Source organism: Hyperoodon ampullatus, assembly GCF_949752795.1.
Source record: "Hyperoodon ampullatus genome assembly, chromosome: 11".
NCBI classification, from domain to species: Eukaryota; Metazoa; Chordata; class Mammalia; order Artiodactyla; family Ziphiidae; genus Hyperoodon; species Hyperoodon ampullatus.
The window spans coordinates 69,807,426-69,834,415 of record NC_136924.1 but is presented as its reverse complement, the minus strand read 5'-3'; positions in this window follow the sequence as shown (position 1 = coordinate 69,834,415).

Genomic DNA, 26,990 nt, shown 5'->3' with positions numbered 1-26,990 from the left:
GTGGCTAAAACCTCCAGGAAAACATAAAATAGTAAAAATAAATACTGGACATCTTTATCCTGCTTCCAGTTCTCATGAGAATGCTCTACTATGTCTTCATCTCTATTAAGTACTGTTAAGGAACTATTCTCTATTCCCACTTTAGTATATTTTTAATCATAAATGGGTACTATCTGCTAAGATGATCATGCAATTTTTCTCTTTTGACTTATTGAAATGATATATTTTATTTATAAACTTCTTATTAATAAACCATTTCTTGCATTCCTATGGTAAAACTTGGTCAGATTGTAGTTTTCTTTTCAGATGCTGCCAAATTTAATTTCTTAGCATTTCAGTTCATTTTTTATAGTTTATTTTTGTAGCATTCAGTTCTCACTCCCCCTTTTTAATATAAAGTATATAATAAGAGATGTGTTTTTTTACTTGAAGTATAGTTGATTTACAATATTGTGTTAGTTTCTGGTGTACATCGAAGTGATTCAGTTATACATATATATATTCTTTGTCAGGTTCTTTTCCATCATAATTTATTACAAGATATTAAATATAGTTCCCTGTGCTATACATAGGACTTTGTTATTTATCTATTTTATATATAGTAGTTTGTATCTGTTAATCCCAAACTCTTACTTTAACCCTCCCCCGCTTGGTAGCCATAAGTTTGTTTTCTATATCTGTGAATCTATTTCTGTTTTGTAAATAAGTTCATTTGTATTATTTTTTAGATTCCACATACAAGTGACATAATTTGATATTTGTCTTCCTCTGTCTGACTTACTTCACTTTGTATGATAATCCATGTTGCTGCAAATGGCATTATTACATTCTTTTTATGGCTCAGTAATATTCCATTATATATACCACATCTTCTTTATCCGTTCATCTGTCGATAAACATTTAGGTCACTTCCATGTCTTAGTAAATAGTGCTTGTTATTGCTTTTATAAACAAAGAGTTGACTAGCTAATTCACTCATTCAGCAAATATCATTTCCTCACCTAGTATAAGAAGCACAATTTAGTTCTGACAATACAGTGGTGAATTAGTCAAACTATCCCTGGCATTGCCTCTTTAAAATTTTTACCTTTTGACACCCTTCACCCATTTCTCCCATCCTCCACCTCCCCCCAGCAACTACCCAATCTGTTCTCTATATCTATGAGCTTGCTTTTTTTTTAAGATTCCACACATAAGAAGGATCATACAATATTTGTCTCTCTCTGTCTGACTTATTTTACTTAGCATAATGCCCTCAAGGTCCACCCATGTTGTCACAAATAGCAAGATTTCATTCTTTTTCATGGCAGAATAGTATTCCAGTGCATGTATATATACCACAATTTCTTTATCCATTCATCCATCAGTGGAGACTTAGGTTGTCTTCCATATCTTGGCTGTTATAAGTAATGCTGCAGTGAATATGGGGGTGCACATATATTTTTGAGTTAATGTTTTTGTTTTCTTCAGATAAATAGGTAGAAGTAAAATGGCTGGATCATATGGTAGTTCTATTTTTAATTTTTTGAGGAAATTCCATACTGTTTTCCAGAATGGCTGCACCAATTTGCATTCTCACCAACAGTGCACAGGGGTTACCTTTTCTCCACATGCTCACCGACACTTGTTATTTCTTGTCATTTTGATAAAAACCATTGTAACAGGTATGAGGTGATAGCTCATTGTGGTTTTGATTTGCATTTCCCTGATGATTAATGATAGTGAGCATATTTTCATGTGCCTGTTGCCTATCTGTATGTCTTCTTTGGAAAAATATCTATTTAGATCTTCTGCCTATTTTTAACCAGATTCTTTGGTTTTCTGCTATTGAGTTGTGTGAGTTCTTCATATATTTTGGATATTAGTCCCTTATCAAATATATGATTTGCAAATATTTTCTCCCATTCAGTAAGTTGCCTTTAATTTTGTTGGTAGGTTTCCTTTGCTGTGTAGAAGCTGCTTAGTTTGATGTAGTCCCACTTACTTATTTTTGCTTTTGTTGCTTTTGCTTTTTGTGTCAGGGTCAAAAAATCATCACCAAGACCTATGTCAGGAAGCTTGCTGCCTATATTTTCTTCTAGGAGTTTTATAGTTTCAGGTGTCACATTCAAGTCTTTAATCCATTTCAAGTTCATTTTTGTGTATGGTTTAAAATAGGGGATCCAGTTTCATTGTTTTGCATGTAGCTGTCCAGTTTTTCTAACACCATTTATTGGAGAGACAGCCCTTTTCCCATTGTATGGATATATCCTTGGCTCCTTGTCATAAATTAATTGATTATATATGCATGGGTCTATTACTGGGATCTCTATTCTGTGCATTTTGTGTCTGGTTTTACAAATACCATACTATTTTAACTACTATAGCTTTGTAATATAGTTTGAAATCAGGGAACATCATGCCTCCAGCTTTTTTCTTCTTTCTCTAGATACTTTGGCTATTTGGTGGGGTTTTTTTTGTTTTTGTGGTTCCATATACATTTTGGGGTTATTTGTTCTATTTATTTGAGAAAATGCCATTGGAATTTTGGTAGGGATTTCATTGAAACTGTAGATTTGGGTAGTATGAACATTTTAACAATATTGACTCTCCCAATTCATGAATGCGGGATAGCTTTCCATTTGTGTCTTCTTCAATTTCTCTCATTAAAGTCTTATAGTTTTCTGTAGACAAGTCTTTCACCTCCTTGGTTAAATTTATTACAAGGTATTTTATTCTTTTTTATCCAATTGTCAATGGGATTGTTTTCTTTATTTCTATTTCTGATAGTTTGTTATTATTGTATTAATTTTGTATCCCACAACTTTACTGAATTCATTTATTATTAGTTTTAACATTTTTTTAATGGAACATTTAGATTTTCTATATATAGCATCATGTCATCTGCAAATAGTAACAGTTTTACTTCTTCCTTTCCAATTTGGATGCATTTTATTTCTTTTTCTTGACTAATCACTGTGGCTGGGTCTTCCAATACTATGTTGAATAAAAATGGTGAGAGAGGACATCCTGTCTTATTCCTAATCTTAGAGGAAAAGTGTTCACCTTTGTACCACTAAGTATGATGTTAGCTGTGGGCTTGTCATATTTGGCCTTTATTATGTTAACGTATGTTCCCTCTATACCTTCTTTGTTGAGAGTTTTTATCATAAATGGATGTTTAATCTGTCAACTGCTTTTTCTGCATCTATTGAAATGATCATATGATTTTTATCTTCATTTTATTAATGTGGTGTCACATTGACTGATTTATGGATGTTGAACCATCCTTGCATCCCTGGGATAAATTCTACTTAATCCTGGTGTATGATGCTTTTAATTTTAATTAGTTTAAATTGAATTTGATTTGCTAATATTTTGTTGAGGATTTTTGCATCTATGTTTATTGGGGATATTGGCCTATAATTTTTTTTTTCTTGTGTCCTTGTCTGATTTCGGTATCAGGATAATGCTGACCCATAAAATGAGTTTGGAAGAATTCTCTCCTCTTCTAATTTTTGGAAGAGTTTGAGAAGGTATGGATTAATTTGTTTTAAAGTCTATTGTCTAATATTTTAAATTTATTTTTAATTTGTATTCCTAAGTCAGTGTCAGTTGCATCTAAATGGTTTTGTTTTCAATTGCTTGGGGAGGAGGGTCTGTCTTTGTGATCTTTTTTAAAATTATAGTTTTGCTCACTTCAAAAATGAATTGATAAGCATTCCATCTTACTCAGTGACATATAGCAATTCATGAAACCTGAGACTAAACATGTTCTTAGTGACAAGATACACAGACTATCTCATCAGAAAAGTAATTTGGCGTCTTCTTCCCTTGCAAATTCCCTTCCATTGACTCGACATTAACATCACATCAATTTAATATTCTAAACATCCTTAGCATGCTAAAAAAGTATGTATATTTCCCTTATAAAAACATGACATTTCTTTTTCACTCTTTCAGATCTACTACCTACTTTCTGTAACTCTTGAAAAAATGTCTCTAGCATGAATAGACAGCTGTTGTACAAGAAGGGTGGCCATCCAAACCCAGGTCTCTTTATGAGTCATTCTGCTTTAGGAATCAATCCTATATTCTTTGAGTCGTAACTTTCCTTTTCAAAAGCATCACTGTGTGGAGCTTCTCCTACACTGAAACCAGCATAGAACAACTTGGCTTATACTTCATGTGGTTTCCTACACAACAAACTCAAACAAACAAAAGCATAAAATATGTGGCCACTCTGATTGAAAAAAAAAGCCAGGATTTGGCCTGGGTGGTCTTAGTGAGGAGCTCAGTGTTCTTCTTCAGGGAACTGAGCTGCCACTTAGAGCTCTGGGTGCCTTATGTTTAAAAGTGAGGCTATCAGTTGGAACAGTAAATTCTGATTCAAAATTTTAAAAGCCTGCCCTACCACGCCACATGCTGCCCCTTCACACCTGATGGCCGAGATGACGTTCTCTACACCCAGACTCCAGAGAGGCCAAGAGCCAACTGCCACATTGGCCCAATATTCACTGAGGCCAGGTTCAACACTTAAGCTTCTTTATATCTAACTCTCATTTTGCTTTCTGGTGATGGATCTTTAACTAGTCACACAACTGAAAATTATTTTCATAAACCAACACAGTCCAAACAGTGTTCTGAGGGACACTAGTGACCTACAGATGTCAGTAAGTATTCCAAAAGGAGAGGGAAAAAGAGTCTGTCTTCAAATTTGGAAAAAGCTGGGTTAAAAAAAACTGATTTCTTTACTGCACAGCCATACAGAGCCTGTAGTATACTGATGTCCTCTGGGACCTCTGAAACTTTTTTTTTCCACAGTACACCTATTAACATTTCCAAGTACATTATTGTTGGGTATATTTTAGGGAAACAGTATCTTAAGTAATTATTACTATCATCACCTATACTTAGTGCTTACTAGAACTTGAGTACTGTGTTACATATCCCCAACTATAAATGGGATATTATTAAAATATATCTCACTTAATCCTTGCAACATCTCCAAGAGTGGGAGTTATTGTCTTCATTGCACAATGCTGTAGAGAGGTTAAGTAATTAGCCCACAGTGACAGCACTAGTGAATCACAAACCCTAATTTGCATCCAGACCTGTTTTCAAAGTCTACGTGCTTAACTAGTAAGCTACATTTGCTATAGCACTACTGCACTTTGCAATGGTTACTTCATAAAATAAGACTTTATATTACATTGTAAAAATCAACTTTCCCCATGCTCTGAGAACCATCATATCTTCTGCCCTGAGAGCCAGCCCAGCAGATCCTTCTGTCAGTGAGCAACTTCCTACCATACTGTAGCCACTCTCGACCAATGAGAGCTGAATCAAGTGTAATGCATGTTGATTTCTTCCTTGGGGTCTCTCTGTCTGACATCTATGTATGTCAAGAGTTGTCTAAATGATGACCAGACCTTCTACAAAGAAACAAAAGAGGACAGTGAGCTGGATGTTAAAATGCAAGTTTGATAGCATCTTCAAGGACACAGTGGAAGAAACAGAGGGTAAAGATTAGTGGGCAATTAGGCTTTGGTGGAAATCCTTTGGCAAAATGAAGGGTACACCTGTGGCCTAGGAGGAGTGCCCAGCCATTGTGTGAAATTCTGGAGGCTTGCCATGACCTCAGAGGATCTGAAGAGAAAGAACTAATTCCAAAGAACTTGCTGGAAACTCATCTCCACAGGGACCTTTCATTCCATGTACGGCTGTGGCCCCTCCCATTTAAGGGTCCCATCTCCTGTGCTAACAGGACAGCCTTGTGCTGCCTCTTTTATTGGTATCCACGTTTCTCAGTCCAGTAACCAGCCTTCTTCCAGCTCTGTTCTACACAGCCTTCCATACAAAGAGACGAGAAGTTTATAACTATATAATTTTGCATATCAAAGGATGGTCTGCTAGCAGAACTAACCTAGAGTGACCATCTTACTCAGCAAGGGCCATGACAGCATGTTTGACAGAAAGAATGCCCAGTTTAGAAATTTCCCACCTCAAGACATCCAGGAATTTAAATTGCCAGACTTGGAAGGTATAGTTTTGAGGAACCCTATTCCTCCTCTCTTACGATGTCCCCTCATCCTCTCCACTTAAAATGGTTAGGACTTTTCCACATGGGTGAGTTAGCTATTGTTGTAAAACAAACTAACCCTAATACTAGTGGCTTAAAATAACTAGCATTTGTTATTTTTTATGAGTCTACAAATGGGCTGAGCACTTCTGCTGATTTGGGTTTGACTTAACAGGTTCTATCTGGGCATACTCGTGCATCCTTAGTTAGCTGGCCAATCGTCAGGAGGCTGGCTGGTCTATGACGGCTTGAGCTGGGATGACTCACCTGCATTCCACATGGTCTCTCATCCTCCAGCAGGCTAGCCTGGGCTCATTCTCATGGTAACTGCAGGGGTTGAAGGAAGGAAAGAAAACAAATTCCAATGTATAAGCCCATTTCAAGCCTCTTGTGGTGCATTTCCTAACATTTCATTGACCAAAGCAAGTCTCATGATGAGCTTCAGGTCAGAATAGGAGAGAACAACAAAGCTACAGGGGAAAGGCCATGGTAGGTACTCTCATGCATCACTAATATCTCTTGACTTCAATTTGAATCATATGGTGAATAGAGTTATAAAAGTGGCTAGGTTAGAGCTAAGAAGAATCATACTAACCTAGGCTCTTTGATGACTCACAATTCCAGAATTAGCCTAAGACTCAACTCAGAATATTGGAAGCCCTTTCTACAATTTCTACAATTTTGGTCAAAACTAAAAAAATGCAGTACTGAAGGGGATCAGGATATGCCACCCCAAAATATGCCACTTTAACATAAGAATTATTTTAAGCTGAAGACATCTGAAATTCAACAGATGTAGAAAGAAGGCTTCCTGGAACTTCTCTTATCTGAATAAAAGCAGAAATTTCTGGGAAGTCAGGCTACCACAAATACCGTCTTCAGCGTGAGTCTGTTCCCAGGAAAAACACCAAGAATAAACCTACCATAATCCCCTCTCCCAGGGAGTTGTATGGCCATGAAGGAGACAGAAGGATCACTCAGCATAGACAGATATCACAAACTTTTTAAATTCTCATTTGTCTTTCCTTAAAAATAAACAAATGAAAGCAAAAACTCCCTTATCTTTCGTAAAAACAAAAACCTATTCGTCCTTCCCATCGAAGCCCTTTCTCCGCTCTCTCTTTCCCCTAACAGGTTAGGTATATAGGCTGCACCCCTTTAAGTTACTCATCACTGAGCCCTCCTGCACGTATCTGCGTTGCATGTGTAAATTTTTTCTCCTCTTAATCTGTCTTTTGTCACTCTAATTTACAGGACTCACTCAACCAGCATACAAGGTTAGAGGAAAAGTTTTTCCTCCCATACAGTACCATCCCTATGAACTACCCAGGTCAGAAGCCACACTCTAAGAATGCCCTGTTTAAGCCATTTGAGTTGGAGTCGTATGTTGCTTACAGCCAATAGCATCCTACCTAATTGAGTATTAGGTTGGAGTTGCCTATTGAACAACTCAAGGGAGTAATCAGGGAAACAAATGGACATATGAATCTACATTTGTGGGAAGAGGTCAGGGTAGAAGATAGAGACTTGAAGTCTTAGGCATATAGGCTCTATTTAAAGTCACATAATTGGATAAAATCACGTTGGAAGGAATGTAAAAAGAGCAGAGAAGAGGGTACAGGACTGAGTCTTAGGGAACTCTAATATTTTAAGTTGGGTAGGGGAAAAGGAGATAGCAAAAGACACTCAGGGGCTTCCCTGGTGGCGCAGTGGTTGAGAGTCCGTCTGCCGATGCAGGGGACACGGGTTCGTGCCCCGGTCCGGGAAGATCCCACATACCGCGGAGCAGCTAGGCCTGTGAGCCGTGGCCGCTGAGCCTGCGTGTCTGGAGCCTGTGCTCCGCAACGGGAGAGGCCACAACAGTGAGAGGCCCATATACCGCAAAAAAAAAAAAAAAAAAAAGACACTCAGAATGATGAAGAAAGTAGGAGGAAAACCAAAAGAATGTGATGTTATGGAAGCCCAAAAGGGAAAGAAGGGATTTCAAGAGGGAAGAGGAGTTGTATTATGTTGAAAACTTCTGAGAATCCATGCTCTAAAGCCCTTTTGGACTTACAGAGCTTCAACTGTTCCAGAACCAGCACCCTTGCCCTCTATGCTCTAAGTTGTTGAATTTTCTTTTCCTCTGTCTCACGTCTCCAAGCCATGCTGTCCTTGCCTCTGTGACTTCACCTGTATTTCAGCCTCCCCTGAAAACATGCCTCCTTCCATCTCTCCTCTCTAACTCCTGCTGTCCTTCCAGATCTCAGCCTAGACACTGCTTCTCCAGAACTGGCTGAGGGACCCCATCCACATGCTTCCAAAGGACCCTGCACTTCCCCTATCCTAGTCAGCTTGGTCTGCCATAACAGAATACTCCAAACTGGGAGGCTTAAACAACAAAAGTTTATTTTCTCACAGTTTTGGAGGCTAGAAGTCCAACATCAAGATGCCATCACAGTTGGTTTCTGATGAGGCCTCTTTCCTTGGCTTACAGACAGCTGCCTTCTTGCTGTCCTCACATGGCCTGCACACAGAGAGAATGCTCTCGTGTCTCTTTTTATAAAAACAACAGTCCTGGTTGGTTAGGGCCTAAACTTATAATCTCATTTAACTTTAAGTACTTCCTTAAAGGCCTTATCTCAAATACAGTCACATTGGGGGTTAGGGCTTCAACATACGAAATTTGCGGGGAACACAATTCAGTCCATAATACCCATCAAAGCACTTATTGGATGATAACTTCTGTATTTCCCATTTAACTATAAATTCTGTGAGGCTAAGCCCAGGCAATGTGTATATTTTATTTCCTATTATCTTTAGCATGTAACACGGTGCCTGAGGTGCTAAACAAATTCATGGACTAAATGAATGAGAACATGAATGCAAGATTGGCCTCTGCTCTGCCATGTGGCTAACCCACATAGTTAGCCTAGGCAATACCCTAATTGAGAATTCTCCTCCCAGGAGTGTCCCATTTTCAATGGTCAGTAAAATCCAGCCCATTTGAAATAAATGGAAGGAAACCCAGTGTGAATCAGTGAGAAAGTATAGATTTTTAAAAGAAGTTTTGGTACTCTCAAGGAAGCCCTAAAAAATAATCTGTCATGTCTGAACTAATGCTTTGTAATTTGTTCACTAATTGTTTGCCTTCCAACAAATGTTGAAAATAGTTTAAAATGTAATGAAAGGCCTTTCTTAAGTAAATGTTGCAATCATCCTGAAAATGAGCTTATACTCTCCCTTTGTTAGCAAATTCTACTTACTACATATAGATAAGGCAAAGGTAAACTTTAATCCAGCTTCCAGGAAAAAAAAATGTTGAATTTTTAAGTCCTTGTTCAGGGTTTCATCTTTAGGAAAGATGAAAATGGATGAGAAAAGGGGGCTGCAGAGGGGCTCAGAATTGTATTATTTCAAAACTCTGTCTTTACATAATATCAAAGTAGTGAGTTTGATTTACAGATGTTAGAATACTATCTTTGGAAATAGAAAGTCAGCAATGGCATATATATTCTCCTTCCTCCCCTGAAGATTACACACCAGTTTTTTAAAGATATGAAAATGATTTAGAAATATGGAGAGAAACTGGCTTTTTTTAGGAATTTCATTTCTAGGTTTTCCTAAACTCTAACAAGTATTAAGGGAAAAAACATCTTTTAACAAGTTTCCAACTGTTCACCGATGTTAATCCTTCAAGGGTGCCATTCTTCTTCTTTATTAAACTCGAGTGTATTAGGTAAAGGCTGGCTTGGGGTGTAAATGCCTAGTTCCAGTTATAGCAACACGAGAAAGAAGAGGCACTCAGCTCCCCGAAGGTTCCAGCTTTCTCTGTGTAACTGGATTAGGGCTATTCTCCCAGCGGTGGCCCCATGAGGCTCGGTGACATGTGACAGTCATGCTGACTTGCAGCCCATGCTGACACAGACTGTGCTAACAATAACACTCAGACACACCCCAGCTCATTCCTCCTTCTAACCCCAGGTGGTGTCAAGTGGGAAAATGATTCTAAGAGGCAGCACAGGCAATACCTCTGGCTCCAAGAATCACTGCAAAGAGCCAATTCCTTTAACAACTGAATAGTACAGGAGGAAAGGGACAGATGCTGGGAAAGAAATACTAAACTTGGATAATTATTTCATTTTAGCACAGCTCCAAAACAACCTTACTTTGTCCCTTTTTGGCCCTTGATATACACATAGATTTGTGGAGATTTTCTGTTATGTCAGTGAGTTCTTATGACATTATGGAGAGAAACAAATATGGCTCAGAGATTTTAAGAGATTGCTGAGAATTAGTAATACCCAAAAGGAAAAGTACAGTGGGCACTTGTGCCATGGGCTGGTTCAGATGTGGCCTCTTCTTCCAGTTTATTGATGATGGTCCCCAGGCAAAAACTCACTGGTAAAGCCACTTTATAGTAAATATTTCTCCCTTTAGCCACCAGGCAGTTCTCTAAGGTAGCTGTAGCCTGCAGGTCCTGAAGTGTGGCTTCGATTTTTGCCACGATGCAGAGTTTGAAGGTAGGCACAGTGCCATGTTTAAATGGAGCAAGTGTGAAGGCTTTAGGGGATACAATTGGAAGGGTTTGGTGGGTAATGTGTGTAAGTAAAGGCTGTATCTTAAGTGCCTGGCGTTTCCTGGCAAGGTCCAAGCTGGTCCTGTAAAAGGATTTTGGGCCTCTCTCCAGCAGAGTCTGAGACAGCAAGATGCACCCTCTGGTCTTGGCTGTAACCTATGGATGAAATTGCCTTTCCTGGTCCTGATGGGATAAGGAAGACCTCAAACTCCTCAGGCTGCCGGAATAACCTCTATGTGCACACGTGTGCGTACACACACACACACACAAGCCTTTGGTGAGCACTGCCCCAGGTTGGTAAAAACAGTAATCCTTGCTCTCCTCTGGCTTGAGATCCTCTCCTTCCTTCTCACTGGGCCTGTGGGATGAGAGGATTATGAAGCTTATTTTGATTTTGTTCATATCTGGTAAGTCAGAATTCTCTGAAGAGGGGCCTGCTCAGTTAGCTGTCCCTTCTGAGCTAGAAGGTTGGTCTTTAGCTAGAGTGCATTTGCAATGTCCCTAGGATTAACTTGCTTTCATAGTTTCACTCATTTGGGCCTTACTTTCTTCATCTGTGAATTGGAACTACAGTGACCTACTCACAGAATTTTGAGGCTTGATGAGAGGAGACGATGTATGTCATAGTGCTTTGTAAATTGGAATAAAAGGTAACCGTCATTAATAAGATTCATTGATCAATAATCAAATTTGCACAGATATAAGAAGGGGATTCTGGGAACATCCTTCTTAGCCATTTTCTAGCTGTGTGAACTTTAGCAAGTTAATGAACTTCTCAGAGCCTTCATTTTCATACCTATAAAATTAGGGAAATGATATCTATTCTTAGGAAGATTTTGCAAGAATTAAAAATACACCCTCTTACACTGAGCATGATGCCTGACACATAGCAGATGCTTTTTAAATGGTAGTTATGGCTACTGCATTAACCCAGAAGACATCTGTGCAGATGGAATAGTCCTTCCTTCTCTAACTTGCCAAAGTGTTCTTTCTTGCTCAGAAATTGAATCCCTACCTCAGTTATTGTCATGAGTGTGCAGGGGTATGGCTAATAAGAATGAAGTCTGGGGCATGAAAATAAATAATTTATGGACTGCACTTTGAACACTTTGCTTGAAATTATATGAGAATTAGTATTTCAATTTCCTAGACTGAAAAGACGAAGACACCAAGAAACTGAAAACAAAGCAAACCAAGTCAACTAATCAACCTTCCTAGTACACAGTTTGGAAAATTTTCTATCAAGTTAGCAGAGGTTGGTGTCTTTATTGACTCACAGGAGAATGGGAAAATGCATATATATTAAGCCCTGCTAAATAATAAGCCATGACTTTCAACTTTTAAATTTAATAAAGAAAAAAATACCCTAAAGCCTTTCAAGAAATAAGATAGCTTTCAGAGCCATATTATAGTCTGTTAAGAGAAAATAAAAAGAGAGAGAGTGAAAGATCAGAAAGAAGTGGGCAAGATAGAGGGGAATAGCCTTCCATTATGTTAAAAAAAAATTTTAAGACCTTGTAGAATACAGCCATCGTTGCACATTTGCAAACACAAGCTTATGTGATGGTATCTTCTCTTGTCACTGGTCTCACAGCAATAACTTGAGACAAAAGTTTCCCAACTACCCAAATTCTTAGATGAAAGAACTCACGTACACGTCCATTACCACTGAGGACACAAACGAAGCTCGTGGGTCCTGGAACCAGAGTCAGCCATGGCTGGGCTGGCACTTGATTCAATTATATCCTCCAAAGAAAAAAGGAGCTAATTTTGAGGAGAAAGAGTAGAAAATGAAGAGAGCGGGAATTAGGGTTGCAATGGACTGAAAAAATCTCTGTGCCTCTCCTCCAACCCCTACACTCCAAGTCACTCTCTCTCTCTCACACACACACAGACACACACTAAAAGGTGATGTCACTCACTCTTGCCACAATGGTCCTATTTGGCTGCCATTTTTGTAAGCCTGGGTAACATGGCAACACAGGAACAAAACTTGCTGGTCAATTGGTCATCAGCTGTAACTTTATATAGGGGTACTGCCAAGCCTTGTCCAGGAGCCTAGAGACCTGACACGCAGTTCGGGAGTTTCTGTTTTAACAACCCTGAATAGAGCTTTCTTATTGGTCACTCTGCAAACAAACACATAAGCAGTGAGACCGATAATATATTTGCCACAGTCGTGTTCGATAGACTCACACAAAACAATCACACACGGAGAACACCAGAGTTACTGTCACCTAAGGATCGATAGCATCTGCAGCATGGTTGGTCTTTGGGTTGCAGCTGCTCCTTGGGACACACACAGCCTCCAGAAACATAGTGCCAATAGGATTTTTCTCACACTAACCCTGCATTAGTTTGAGTTTCTGTCCTACCTGGTTTGCGTGCTGTTGCTGCTATAATTTCCCCTCTCTGTCTGAGTTTTTGTATTTGCATAATCCTGCCTGAATTATACAGCTTGGATAGAGAAACATCTCTGGCTAGTTAGGAAAATCAATGACTTTCTTTGATTTTAATTTCACACATTTGGTGCTTGGTAGCCTTCCTTTAGGTTCACTTGCCCCAATATATCCTGTGCAACCCTAACCCAGTAAGGGACTGTATCCCTAACTGTGCTCATCTGTGCCCTTCACTGTGCTCCTCTTTGTGTCCGTTTCTCAAGGTAGCAATTTTTCTTTGGCATCTGCCCCTGTAAGGTCTTCGGGTCCTGGTAAGACCTCGAACTTGCCTAAACTGCCAAATCAATGCCCTCACAGACTCTGAATCATTGGCCCCAGGCTCCAGTAGCCCCAGCCATATCGATCATTAGTACCTCTCCGTGTCCATTGTTCCACTTCTTCTGCTTCCCAGGAGGAACTACCCCATGATGCGGGGCAGGAAAGACGAGCTTCTAGGCAAACTGCCAAGAAAAGTCGTAAGAAACTGACCCATTTCAGAAACTTCCTTCTTCCTCATTGCTGCTACCTCTGCAGAGAAATTCCCTTTCAGACTTCAAGTCCTTTTTTGACTCTTGCCTCCCTTTGGGCAGATACCAGATAGCAGCTTCAGTCCCCATTAGGGCACCCACGAGTGCAAGGAGGCAAAGAGGAGACAGAAGAGGGATTTGACAGGTGATGAAAATACCTCCCCTTGTACCAGTATTGTGCTTCCTTTCTATCTGCTGTGCCTCCATTTCTCAGGTGCCAACCCCCCATGGCCCATGTACACAGGAGGTCGAGAGGGGCCAGAAGCCCTTCCTCACAGCAGGAAGAGAGCAGACGCAGCTTGTTAGCTTGAAGAGGGAGAAGTGAAAATAAAAGTTTTGTGGCATTTACCTGTCCCTTTGTAGAGGTCTGGCTACTTGTGTACACTCCATTAGACTCTTTCTGGATGTCCTATTATACTTATTAAAAAATGGCAGCAACCGGGACTTCCCTGGTGGCGCAGTGCTTAAGAATCCTCCTGCCAAAGCAGGGGACACAGGTTCGAGCCCTGGTCCAGGAAGATCCCACATGCCACGGAGCAACTAAGCCCGTGCACCACAACTACAGAGCCTGCGCTCTAGAGCCCGCGAGCCACAACTACTGAAGCCTGTGCTCTCGAGCCTGCGAGCCAAAAGTACTGAAGCCCAGCAACAAGAAAAGCCACCGCAATGAGAAGCCCATGCACCGCAACCAAGAGTACCGCACCCCCAGCCGCAACTAGAGAAAAGCCCTAGCACAGCAATGAAGACTCAACGCAGCCAAAAAAAAAAAAAAAAAAATGACCATCAGATGGTCCCATCACTGCCACCAGGAAAAAAAAAATCATGGAAATTCATGAACACAAAATAGATTATCAAGTAAAAATTAAGAGTACAACTAATATTCCTCTAGCCATTTGGCAGATATCAGAGAGATAAAATTTAAATTTAGATTGATAAACCTAACTGTCAGAAAGGAAGAGAGAGATGGGTGACTAATCTGATTCAGGGGAAGTAGAAGGTATATTTCTTACATTAAATAGATTTACCTTCCAGTCTTCCATGTGGGAAAAATAATATTTGCTTTTCTTTCATTTTTCAGCCACTTGTGACAAGTACACAGTCTTGAATTCCTATGATTGGATTAAATCACTATAAATAGACCTCAGAAAATTCACTCTGACTTTTATGCAGAGTGACTGCATAGAATAAAATAAAAGTCACTCTGACTTTTATTCACTCCTGGCACTTAGATGCAGGAATTTCACCTCTCCTTCCTGATTTTTTTTTTTAAAAAAACCTTTACTATGCTTTTTTGGCCTGTAAGGTGTTTTTTTCCACATGGTTTCCATATGCCAAGTGATGAAAAGTCTGCAGGAGGGGGGGAAATGCAGAATTGTATGCAGTTTGTTAATGTGAACAGAAGTCCTGGGAGGAATGCTTGTGTGTGACCCTTAGAGCTGGGCAATAATTCCGGGCTCCAGCAGGCAGCAAGCATAAATTTGATCCGAGAAAATCCTGTTCTAACAATTGGTCTATTTAAATTCATTTACAGTGTGCTTAGTTGTGCTTCAATCACACATCTTATGCAAGTCAAAAATAAATAAATGTATAATGCTCACCAGATAAACCAAGAGTTGGGTTTCTGTAGCTCTTCCCCTCTCATAGGAGGGATAACTTGCCTTAAATGATGCAGATGGCTGCTTCGATGCATGCTTCCTATGTGAGGGAGTAAAATAAAAATACGAGCTCATTGTAATCTGGTTTTAATGGGCCTCAATCTGACTTCGAGGGAAGAATGGGATCCACAAGAGACACGACTAGTAGTCCAGAATCTATACCCTGAAACTTCCATTTTAATTAAAGAAGGCTACGCCATTTCTCTAAATTGGTAATAAGCATTATTTTTCTTTTTCGGGAACTAAATTTTCACTGCTTCCATTTAGTAATCTTAGTCTAAGAAACTTTGCAGTTGACATTCACATGAATGGACTGTGTGTTGAGATAGAATCCCATTCCATTATTCCTATACACATGGCCTCAGTGAGAGCATTTACTCCCTCTGATTGTTTGGAATTTCTTGATTTAGTTATCTTAGTTATATGCTAGATTATAAGCTCCTTGCAGGCAAAATACAATTCACATTGGACAATCTAGAGGTGTCTATGTTTTTGATGACGATGATGATGATTGGAATGTCTTCAATATCCTACCAGTTACTCCCATCAAGAGCTTTAAAAGAGTTGCCATGATATGGTTTTGAATTTCCAGAACACTTGATTTTCTTTTAATTTCAACAAATAGTAGAAAAATCATCAAAGCCAGAGAGTGGGACAAGTCCTAGATTCAGCAATAAAGGCAGGAAAATATTTCATGGAGATGATATGGAGTCCTACGTGTGCATTAGAGCAAAAGGCCAAAGACTAGCTTGCAGAAAGCATAAGTGGAGTTTTGTAATGAAGCTAAATTACAAGGTAAACTCCAGGATGGAATATAATAATTCTTTTTTGGGTCTGAAATGAAAGTGAGCCCAAGGTAAGAATGGGCATCAGCCTCCATCCTTCTGTAGGGTAGCCCAGGATAAGGAAAGAAATGTTTGTATGCAGACGAAGACAGAAGAAAACCAGCTGCAGACTCCCTGGCATCCAAAAGCCTCAGAGGTATTAACTGGAACAATCGGGCCCCCTCAACACCACCAGACCTACGAGCATAGATGTCTTTGCTTCCAAGGTCCACTGATGTCTCAGCTTGTGATGCCTGTGAGTCTCTACATACAGGCTGCCCTCTGACTGGTACGTTCAGATCAGGCCCACCCAAGTCTCACTGGTGTACCACAGACAGAGAGGGCCAATAAGCCTCTGCAAACTGAGCTCTCTGGTATCTCTGATCTGTCCTTTCACTCCAAGTGACTTGAAGAAACCGGGTAGTAGATTCTCTTGGTAATTTGGCTGAAGAAGAAGAACAAGCCAAGCAAAATATTATTTAATGACCTCCCTTTCAGGAACTTTTAAAGTATTCACTTCAAAGACACCAAAGCATCCTTCCCCCACTCCCTCCCATTCCTACTCCAACCAAAGGGATTGCCTGTCTTCAGAAATAACCCTGAAGGAGTGGTTGGGAAATGAATAGGAGGCTGCCATCACGGGTGGGGCTCGCTCATTCCCCATGGTTTGGAAGGTCTTGGTTACTCAAAAGTTCTCATAAATCTTGTGTGTTTTATTCCTGCCCCAGTGTCCCCTTTCAAGGCCTCCTACTGTCCCTGAGAAATGAAGAGTCCTTATCTCACGTTCACTCCTGTCATCCTTACTAGGGTCCAACCTTCAAGTCTCACTTAGTATTTCATCACAATGACAGCATCTTAGGAATTAAACTTTCTCAAATTTACTCATATAGAAATGTCAACGCGACCAGGCATTCAAAAAGATATTCAAGTAGGTCTAACCTTTAACAGAATACACTCACCATTACCTGGAAAACAAGAAATAAATACTCTTAGCTGAAACTTTGCCATCTGGAGCTTCTTAATTCTTTTAATGGAAACATTTAATCTGTAAACCCAACATAAGGGTTTTTAACTATTCTTGAATATTTCTAAAAAGAATTAGTGTTAATGCCGGAATGGATAGAAAAAATTATACAACTCTGCCATTTCTTAGATGAGGAAACTGAGGCATAAAGAGGTTAAGGGACTTGCTTAGGGAAATTATGCTCCTAAATTCCTTGTATAGTAATATTATTTATTAAAAATAGAAAACCCAAACCCCTACATACAGTTTATTTAATTTATTTTTTAACATCTTTATCGGAGTATAACTGCTTTACAATGGTATGTTAGTTTCTGCTTTATAACAAAGTGAATCAGCTATACATATACATATATCCCCATATCTCCTTCTCCTTGCGTCTCCCTCCCACCCTCCCTATCCCACCCCTCTAGATGGTCACAAAGCACTGAGCTGATCTCCCTGTGCTATGTGGCTGCTTCCCACTAGCTATCTATTACACATTTGGTAGTGTATATGTCCATGCCACTCTCTCACTTCATCCCAGCTCACCCTTCCCCCTCCCCATGTCCTCAAGTCCATTCTCTACATCTGCGTTTTTATTCCTCTCCTGCCCCTAGGTTCTTCAGAACATTTTTTTTTTTAGATTCCATATATATGTGTTAGCATACGGTATTTGTTTTTCTCTTTCTGATGTACTTCACTCTGTATGACAGTCTCTAGGTCCATCCACCTCACTACAAACAACTCAATCTCGTTTCTTTTTACGGCTGAGTAATATTCCCTACGTACACTTTGTCAGTAAGCCTGTGACTCTTGTGTGACTCTCGTCATAGTGTGAAAACCACAGTGTAATCAGGGGTATTTTCCTCTGGGGAGGCTATTCCTGCCCTTAATTTAGGTCTGACAGTTAGTGGAGTGGTCAGAGGCTGCTCACAAGTGGTCAACGGGTGGGACTTTCCTGCTGCATAAAGAGAACTCGTAGACCCAAGAGAAGGATTCCTCCCAGATCAAGGCTTCCTGGAACATTCCACTTTAATCTGTGAATCAGAGACAGAAACTGGAGGTGGGCCCAGTCTTAAAGTATAGCAGGTCTTCACCACAGCTCAGTGTGCTCACTCTGCTTCTAGGAGGTTGCTGTCGAGTCAGCTAACTTGTTCTTTCTTATATCAGCTCCTGTGTCAGCCATTGTGATTTTCTGATTCTTCCAGGACTTGGGGTGGGGTGGGGGGTTCAGGGAGGAGATAGGAGGCAAAAGTGTGGAGCAGGAAGTTGTTCTGGGGACACTGAACACATGGGGGAAGCAAGGGTGCTGTAGTGGCCACCCCACCTCATACCCACCCCCAGAGCCTGGCAGGAACCCTTGGGCTTCCTAATTTAATATCCTCCATCCAGAGAAATTCCCAGGGAGGCACCCCACCCCCCCGATTATCTCTATGTTCCTTGCACTTCCAACAACTCCACAGAAGTAAGAAAAGGCTGTCATTGCAAGGGTGGAAGATAAGATCTTGAAATATTAATCATTGTGTTTTTCTTTCCTTCCGGCCCTTCCTGACCTTTCCCCTAGTGGGCAGAAGTGTCTACTTTGCCTGCAGAAGAATTAAGAGTTGTTATGACTGGAAAGCTGAGAGACAGGAAAGGTTATTTTTCAGAAATTTTCTTTCCACTCAAGGCAGATCAGAGAGTTAATGCTAAAATGGAGATGTACAGGTGGCCAGTACCAGGAGGCCTGGTGGTGGCCTGGCTGGCTCCTGTCAACAGCACACGTCCCTGTTCCTCTCACTTGTTTTTCTCTCCACGGCTGGGCAAGCGCCTCCCGTGTCACGTTCCCACATGTCACCCCAGACGACCCTCCCATGACCCGAGAAATTGCTGAGCCCGTCGATTTGCCCACGTGGACGGCCCTTTGTCAATGGTCCAATACCTAGAAAAGTGGACTCCTTGACCCTCAAAGGGTGGTGGTAGTGAGGGGAAAGACCCAGCCATAGGATGGGAGTGGAGCTGGGGCTGGGAGTGGGGGAATTTACCCTATAACACAGTAAGCAGTGGTGTTTCTAGAAGGACAGGGTATTTTTTTTTAATTGAAGTATAGTTGATTTACAATATTATATTAGTTTCAGGAGTACAGCATAGGGATTCAGTATTTTACAGGTTATATTCCATTAAAAGTTATTACAAGGCAATGGCTATAATTCCCTGTACTCTATAATATATCTATAATATATCCTTGTTGCTTATCTATTTTATACATAGTAGTTTGTAGTTCTTAATCCCATACTGCTAATTTGCCCCTCCCCTATCCCTCTCCCCGTTTGGTAACCACTAGTTCATTTTCTATATCTGTGAGTCTGTTTCTATTTTGCATATACACTCATTTGTATTATTTTTTAGATTCCACATATAATGATATCATGTTTGTCTTTGTCTGACTTATTTCACTAAGCATAAGATGGACCCTGCAGGTCCATCCAAGTCGCTACAAATGACAGAATATATATATGGCATCTTCTTTATCCATTCATCTGCTGATGGACTGCAGGATCATATGGCAGCTCTATTTTCAGTTTTTTGAGGAACCTCCATACTGTTTTCCGCAGTGATTGCACCAATTTACTTTTCTACCAACAGCGTACAAGGGTTCCTAGAAGGACAGGATATTTTGAAGCAATTTTTTTAAATTCCTGATGCCAGCCTTTCTAAATGCCTAAGGATTCTGTGGGGATGCTTTGCTGGTGGTGTTTATGGCTGGCCTCCATTAACTAGTCTGTGCCAGGCCAGCACTGTGTACTTCCAAAACATTTTCATTTCATCTTTACAACTACCTAACAGAGTAGGTGTTACATTATGAATGAAGAAACGGACTCTAGTCACACCACTTCTTAACAGGACTGGATGATAGAGTCCTATCAAATCTTCTATTTCCAAAAATATACCTAGTTTTAATGATAGATTTGATTTTAAATAAACATAGGAAAATACATTTTCAATTGGAATTTGAAAGCTCCCCTGCTGAGTCAAATAAAATCTGACCTACCTGGATTGTTTAAGATCCAGGTCCTAAGTTGGCTAATGTGCTAATTTAATCCAAATTTGTACAGGGGAGGGTCTCCCTTGGTCACTCAAATGAAAGCATAAGAATCAAAAATGGTTCTTTCAAAGACTAGCAGCCCTGGGTCTTAACGTCCCTTTCAGGGCATGGAGGTCCTGCCACTTGTTCCCCACAGCAGTCTGGCCCTGTCATCCCTCCCCAGTCACCCCATTCAGGAACCCAGAGGGGCAGTAAGCTTTTGGAGAGCTTTGCCGGTGAGAGGAGAATAGCAAGGGAGACAGGTTCTTTACTAATATTCAAGTCCCATCCTTTGTAGGGGAATTTGCTAGGGAACTCCCTTTACAGATCATAAATAAAATGGACCGTTCTCCATGTGACACCTCCCCATCTCCACACAGTTTAGTGCCACGGAATGAAGGGTAAATAAACTGACTGGGTCTCAAGGCTAATTTTAGGAGGATTGGGGTATTTGCAAATTAGGTCCCTCAATCCATTTTTTTCCTGTATATGTAAAGCAACATATTTCTGCACCATTTAAGAGAAAAGAAAACTAGTCAGTGTGAGCTGCCAACAGCTGGCTGACAACCTTGAGCACTGGGTGTGTTGGAACTGGTCCAGATTTCACATAAGGAGTTCATTTTGGGTTAGTCAGAAAAGGGAAGGAGTTGGCCCAGATTCTGTTCTACAAATTCAGGAACAAGGAGTTGAGATTCCCTTCAGAAATTGCTGGCGGGTGGCTCTGCAGGTCCATTTGCAAAGCCTATTTGACATCCACTTGTTCTCTGCCTGATACAGGAACACCACTAGCTGTCCGGGAGTTTCCTCCGACAGCCCAGTGATTCAGTGCAGCAATTAAAGCAAGTGAAGTTTAATTCTCTTTTCTCTATATCCCTTTTATAAAGACCTATTATTTCCACAGACTCCAGATTTTTTAAGCTGCTTTTTCTTCTTCCTCATGAATTCTCCTCACCCTCACTTTGACTTTAGCTTATGAGACTGAGGCTGAGTTCACTAGCATAATAAAGAACTTAGTATTTCTTGAAGAATGAAATCCTCTTATTTTTCTTATCTGTGACTCGCTATTTCAGGGTAATAAACATTTCATGTTTCAAAATGGTAATAGCTATTTTTACATTCAAAGTAACAAGTAATCAATGTAAAAAAAATTAGACAGCACAGAAAGGGATTCAAAAAACTTAAAAAAGTAAAAAAAATCACCCCAAATCTCACCACTGGAGAAAACTAACCACCATTAATTTTGCAGTGTCTATGACTTTAGTCTTTTTTCTTATCTTTTGTTTGCTTTTTTACAAAAATAATCTCATTTTTTTCTCCATATATTTTGGATACTGTTCCATGGGAATAAAATAGATCAATGTCACTGTTTTTAAGAGGTGCATAGTACTGCAGTGTATAAATGTGCTTTAACTTATATTAACAGACATTTTTGCTAATATAAACAGTGCTGCAGTGAACTCCCTGTACATATGACCTTGCCCACTTGTCTAGCTATTTCTTTATGATAAATTCTGTGAGTAAACTACTAGATCATCATACACATTTTTTTCAAGGTATTGCCAAATTGATACGTATTGACAAATTCCTCCTTGCCCCAGAAAACTTGTACTCATTTACAACCTCAGTGAGTTTATAAGAGTGCATTCTTTCCTCATGCTCTCACAAATACTGAGTATAAGACTTCTAAAAAAAATTTTGCCCATTTGAGAGACAATAATTGGTGCCTCTATATTGTTTTACTTTCCTCTGATGATTAACAAGGTTGAATATATTTTAATATGCTAATAACTACATATTTTTAATTGTTCTCTCTTGTGCTCATTTTTCTATTGTGATGTTCATATTTTCCCTCCTGACTTGTAGGAACTCATTACATACAAAGATCACATTTTCTAGACTGTATTTCAGGAAACCTTTGAGATATTAATAGGTATGCTGAGAGGAGGAAAAAGACTTCTATGGTCAGATTTAACACAGCATTTCTTAAACTTAATTGACCATCAAAACTTTTCTTTAATTTTTTTTTACAGAACCCCCATTAGCATCGCTCAGGACACTAGTGTTCTGGGCAAGAACATTTGAGAAATTGTTCTGTAAAGGATAGTAAAACTTTATCTGTTACACATGTGGCATGATTTTTCCCCATTATCATTTGTCTTTTATTCTATATGATTTTTTTTTCTATATAGCTTTTAAGTCATGTATCCAAATCTCTCAGTATTTTCCTTTAAAGTTTAGTAATTTAGAAGCACTAACCCTGAAATCATACTTGTTTGGTTTGAATTCTGACACCACCACTTGTTCGAGCTTGGGAAAATTACTTAACCTATCTGTGCCTCAATTTTATCATCTATAAAATGGGAAGAATAAATAGTAAATACATATGTAATTGTTATGAGGATTAAATTACTTAACATAAATAAAGCACTAGAATTGTGTTTGACACAGAATCTCACATGATGATGCAAATGGGTTACTTTTTGGATGAAAAGAAAGTCTTTCCCCATATCTAGTTGCTTAAAAAAAAAACAAGTCACTCATCTTCCTCTAATAATTTTTACAGAAATTAATTTTGGTATGAATTATAGAGCAAAGAGTCTACTTTTTCCCCATTGGTTAGCCAGGTTTTTTCAACACCATTTATTAAATAATGCTCCCCTTACCATATACTATTACTTTCTTTTCTTAGATTTTTCCCTTCTGCTCAGTCTACTCTGATACGAAGACCCCTTCTTCCTTATTCTTTTCCAGAAAAGTCACAGCTCTGTTTGCCTGAATAAATAGCACATGTTGGATCCCCTCTTAGAGCTGCCCCAGGAAACACTTGTTTGGGGTGAGGGACCTCGAAAGTGGGGTTTGGTTTTCTATGAGGCAGGCAGGAAATATAGATACCATATATAGACTTTCCATTTTAACTCTTACTGTGCCTGTTGGTACCCACACACTGCTGAGGCCTAGTTGTGGCTATAGGCTGCCGATTCCCTTATTTGAACCCTACTGTTGTTCACTGTATCACAGAAAAATTAACATCCTCAAACTCCATCTGGTTGCTGTCCTTGCTGTTGCGTCCACCAGATGACCTCTAGAAGATGTGAGAGGGGAGGGCTACTAACCTGACCCATCCCAGGCTGTGGGAGGAGAGCCAGGTGGTCACGCCTCAGAGGAGGATGTGACACTGAGAGGCTTCAGAGACGTGGGACCAGAACAGCTTCGAGAACATTGCACTCAGAGCTGAGGGAAAGCTGGAGTCCTCAGATGACCTGTAAGGCCCAACGCAACCTTCTCCTTCTCTGCACCCCTTACCTCTTGTTCACCCTGTTCCTAGTAGCCTCTTTGCTGTTCCTCAAACAGGCTTCCCCCCTGGGTCATTTGCATATGCTGATCCCCTGGCATGTTCTTCCCCCATTGGCCACATGGCTTGTTCCCAAGTCAGTTTCAGGCCTTGGCTCAAATGTCAACTTGTTGGGGAGGCCATCCCTGACTGTTCTATTTAAAGCTGTGCCAGCTCTCCCTACCCTGTCCCTGCTTTATTTTTCTACATAGCACAAACCACTGTCTGACAAGCTCTTGTACTTTTTATTTATGGTCTATCTCCCCACCCTAGACTATGAACTTCCTAAAGTCTATATTCTGTTTTGTCCTCTGATATATTCTCAACACCTAGAACGGTGCCTGGCATGTATCAAGGACTCCGCAATTATTTTCAGATGAATGAACAAATAAGTGTGGCAGTCAGACAGCATCACTTGTGTGAGACTGTGGGATGTGTCTGAGCCTGTTAACAACAGCATGATTCCTCAGAATGCAGCTGCCTGCCTGAAGGACTCTGGATTTCAAGCTAGCCTCTGCAAACAAGTCATTTCTAAAGTGAGGAGAAAAGGCTGCATCTCTTGAAAGAGCCAGCAGGCATCTGTCTGCAGTGATTTCTTTCATTCGACGCCCTGACTTCATACCTGAGGCTGCCACAGAGCCAGGCAAAAGGAAATGCAGGTTAAAACCACAGTGAGATACCAGCACACACCCAGCAGGATGGTTAAAATGGAAATACAGAACATGCCGAGTGGGGAGAGGATGGGGAGGAAGGAACTCTTGTACACTTTGAAAAACTTTGGGGCAGCACGTAGAAACGCAGACCCCCTGACCCATGACACCTACATAGACCCAACAGAAATGCCTATGTGTGGCCACCAAAGAGTCAGGTGCCGCAACAAGAGCACTGCCATTACAGCAGTGCTGTGTGTAATGGCCAAACTCTGGAGCAAAAAATGGAGCAAAATAGTAAAATGGAGTTTTGAAAATATGGTATCTACACATGGTAGAACAGTACACAGTACAGGAAATGCATGATCTCCAAGCCCGTGCAGTGATAGGAAGGAATTGCACAAACATAATGCTGAGTACAAGTCAGACACGAAGGAGAATATAGGGTCTGCTTCCATCTGTATAAGATTATAAATAGGTAAAACTAATCCATGCTGCTGGAAGTCTAGCATGATTAGAAAGGAACATAAGTCATGCTTTGGGCTTCTGATAATATTATCTTTTTCATCTGGGTGCTGGTTACATAGGAATAGTCATCAAGCTGTATATGTATATGTCCACTTTTCTGGATGTAATATTTTTTGAAAACTAAGTTCATGCATTAGAACCACCAAATGGAGAGGCAGGCCATTCATTTCCTAAAGCTACTTGTTACTGTAAGCTGAAACTATTCCAGGAAGCACTGCGCCAGCACCTGGTGGGACAGGTCATAGATGGAGGCTGGAACACACCTCTGAGATGTTGCAAGAAGGGAAAATGGCAGGGGCCAGATGTGGAGGTGGGGGAAGCAGGTAGAAAGCCTCGGGCACCTGGGGTTTGCGGTCACTTACGGCCTTATGCAGCGCTGCCTCATGTCAGGGGCAGAATGGGGAAGACTCCGCAGTCTCCCTTGGGGAGCTCCAGTGGCCACAAGACTGTGCAGGTCAAATTTCTAACCAGATATGGAGGGAAGAAGAATGACCTCTGCTTATAAATTGAATCTGAGAAGTTTTTTTTAAAATCTGGGAACATTGTTATAGAAAGCAATAGAAAAAAGATAGCAGAGAGAGAGAAAAAAAAGGAAATATATATAGAGAGAGGACCTTAAGTAATTTCTAAGGAGCCAGCTGCAGCAGGAGCTCTGGCTGACATGTCTGAGATAGCTCTCTTATTTCTTTCAACTGGTGAAACAAAACAGGAAGGTAAGGATGAGAACATACAGGAACTATAAGGCCCGACTAGGGGGTGACGGCCGGAATAGAGGAAGATAGAGGGGGATTCACCCCACACCAGACCTACACACTTTGGAGCACGCTGTGCTGATGGCACCAGCAAGGTTTTAAAGAACTTGCTGCTACCACTGGGGCGTGGGGTGCATAAAGAAAGAAAAAGAAGACCACCCCATTATTTTCTATTGCTGTGAAAAGAAAGGGAAGCCCTCTTCAGAATTCCAAGAGTAGAGGCCACTTAGAAAAAGTTGGGAAGCAATGAATCAGCCAAGGATTTGCATGGTTTCCAGCCTTTCAGGAACAGGCTCTTGCTAGAGCAAACCTCTAGCCCTCACCCCTAGGATCTGGAAAGGCCCAGCAGGAGAAGCTGCCAGGAGAGAAGAAACTTGGAGCCAGGTGGTGCTAGTTAAGGAGGCTTTAATGACACTTGAGAGCCATCACCTGTGCCATCACCCTGGTTTTGGATTCTGTGGCCCCGGTGAAGAAGCCTCCCAGTCACTCCTACGTGTGGGAGCGGGCGGGGGAGTTGGAGAAGAGAACACAGCAAACCCAGGAGGTTTGCAAGAGGTAGCTGTATGCATGGGGCCAGCCCCAGCGTGCCTACTCGACAAGTCCAGATGTGCAGGCAGCATATTTGGGCAGTTCATATGGCTATTCTTCTCATGTGTGCACTATGTGCAGAAAGCTACACAGAGAGAAAGAGAAAATATTCAAGCACTGGCTCGTCTCATTTCCTCTCTTGAGAGTGTCTCAAACAGATCTCTCAGAGGATGCAAAGTTTCAGTTTTGTACCTGAGGAGATGCAGATGAGGCTAAGGAGGACATTCCTAGCTAGAAGCCTAGTGCATGCCGTTCACGAACATGCTGTACACTGTTCGTGGGCTGAGAACCGTCTCAAATAGAGGTGCAAAACCCCTGACTACTTAGGGAAAGTCTACATGCATCACACTTTCTGAGAATAACAGTTTAAGAGACGGTAGGTCCTATCTCTGAGCCTCATAACATGTGCATTGTGAAGAATAAACACCCAGATAAAATTTAGGTTTGGATGGACTATTGCTTTCTAAACGGACGCCAAAGGAAACCCGAACCCAAAACCTACATTCGGAATGCCTAACACTGCTGACCAGAGACAACGGTTTTCAGTGCAGATTTTCAGGAGCCAATAGTATCACAAGGACAAGGAGAAGACAGTTTCACTCTGTTTTCGGTAATGGTCACAAAGCTTCTTAGAGGCTCCTGACACTATCTGGTGGTTGATGGAAAGGATGGTGGCTGGTATGAAATATCTGGTGGCACTAATTTCTTTGGATAATAAAATTGTACTTTACAAGACCTCAGAGGCACATGATTTCTGATCTTCAAAGTTCAGAGCTGCCTGGAAGAATCAGGATTGACCTTGTTCATTTTCAATACAGGTTCCACTCAATGTTTAGCATCATAACAGGGTAAGGGCGGATCCTGAATGGATCTCTCCTGGCATTCATTGGCCATTTCCCACAAATCTTAGAGAATCAAAGTCCTGTAGGCTTAGTGGATAATTATAGGTGATTTCAGGATAACTATGCCAGAGAAGGCAAACCCCTTCTCTGACGAGACCCAGGGATATCA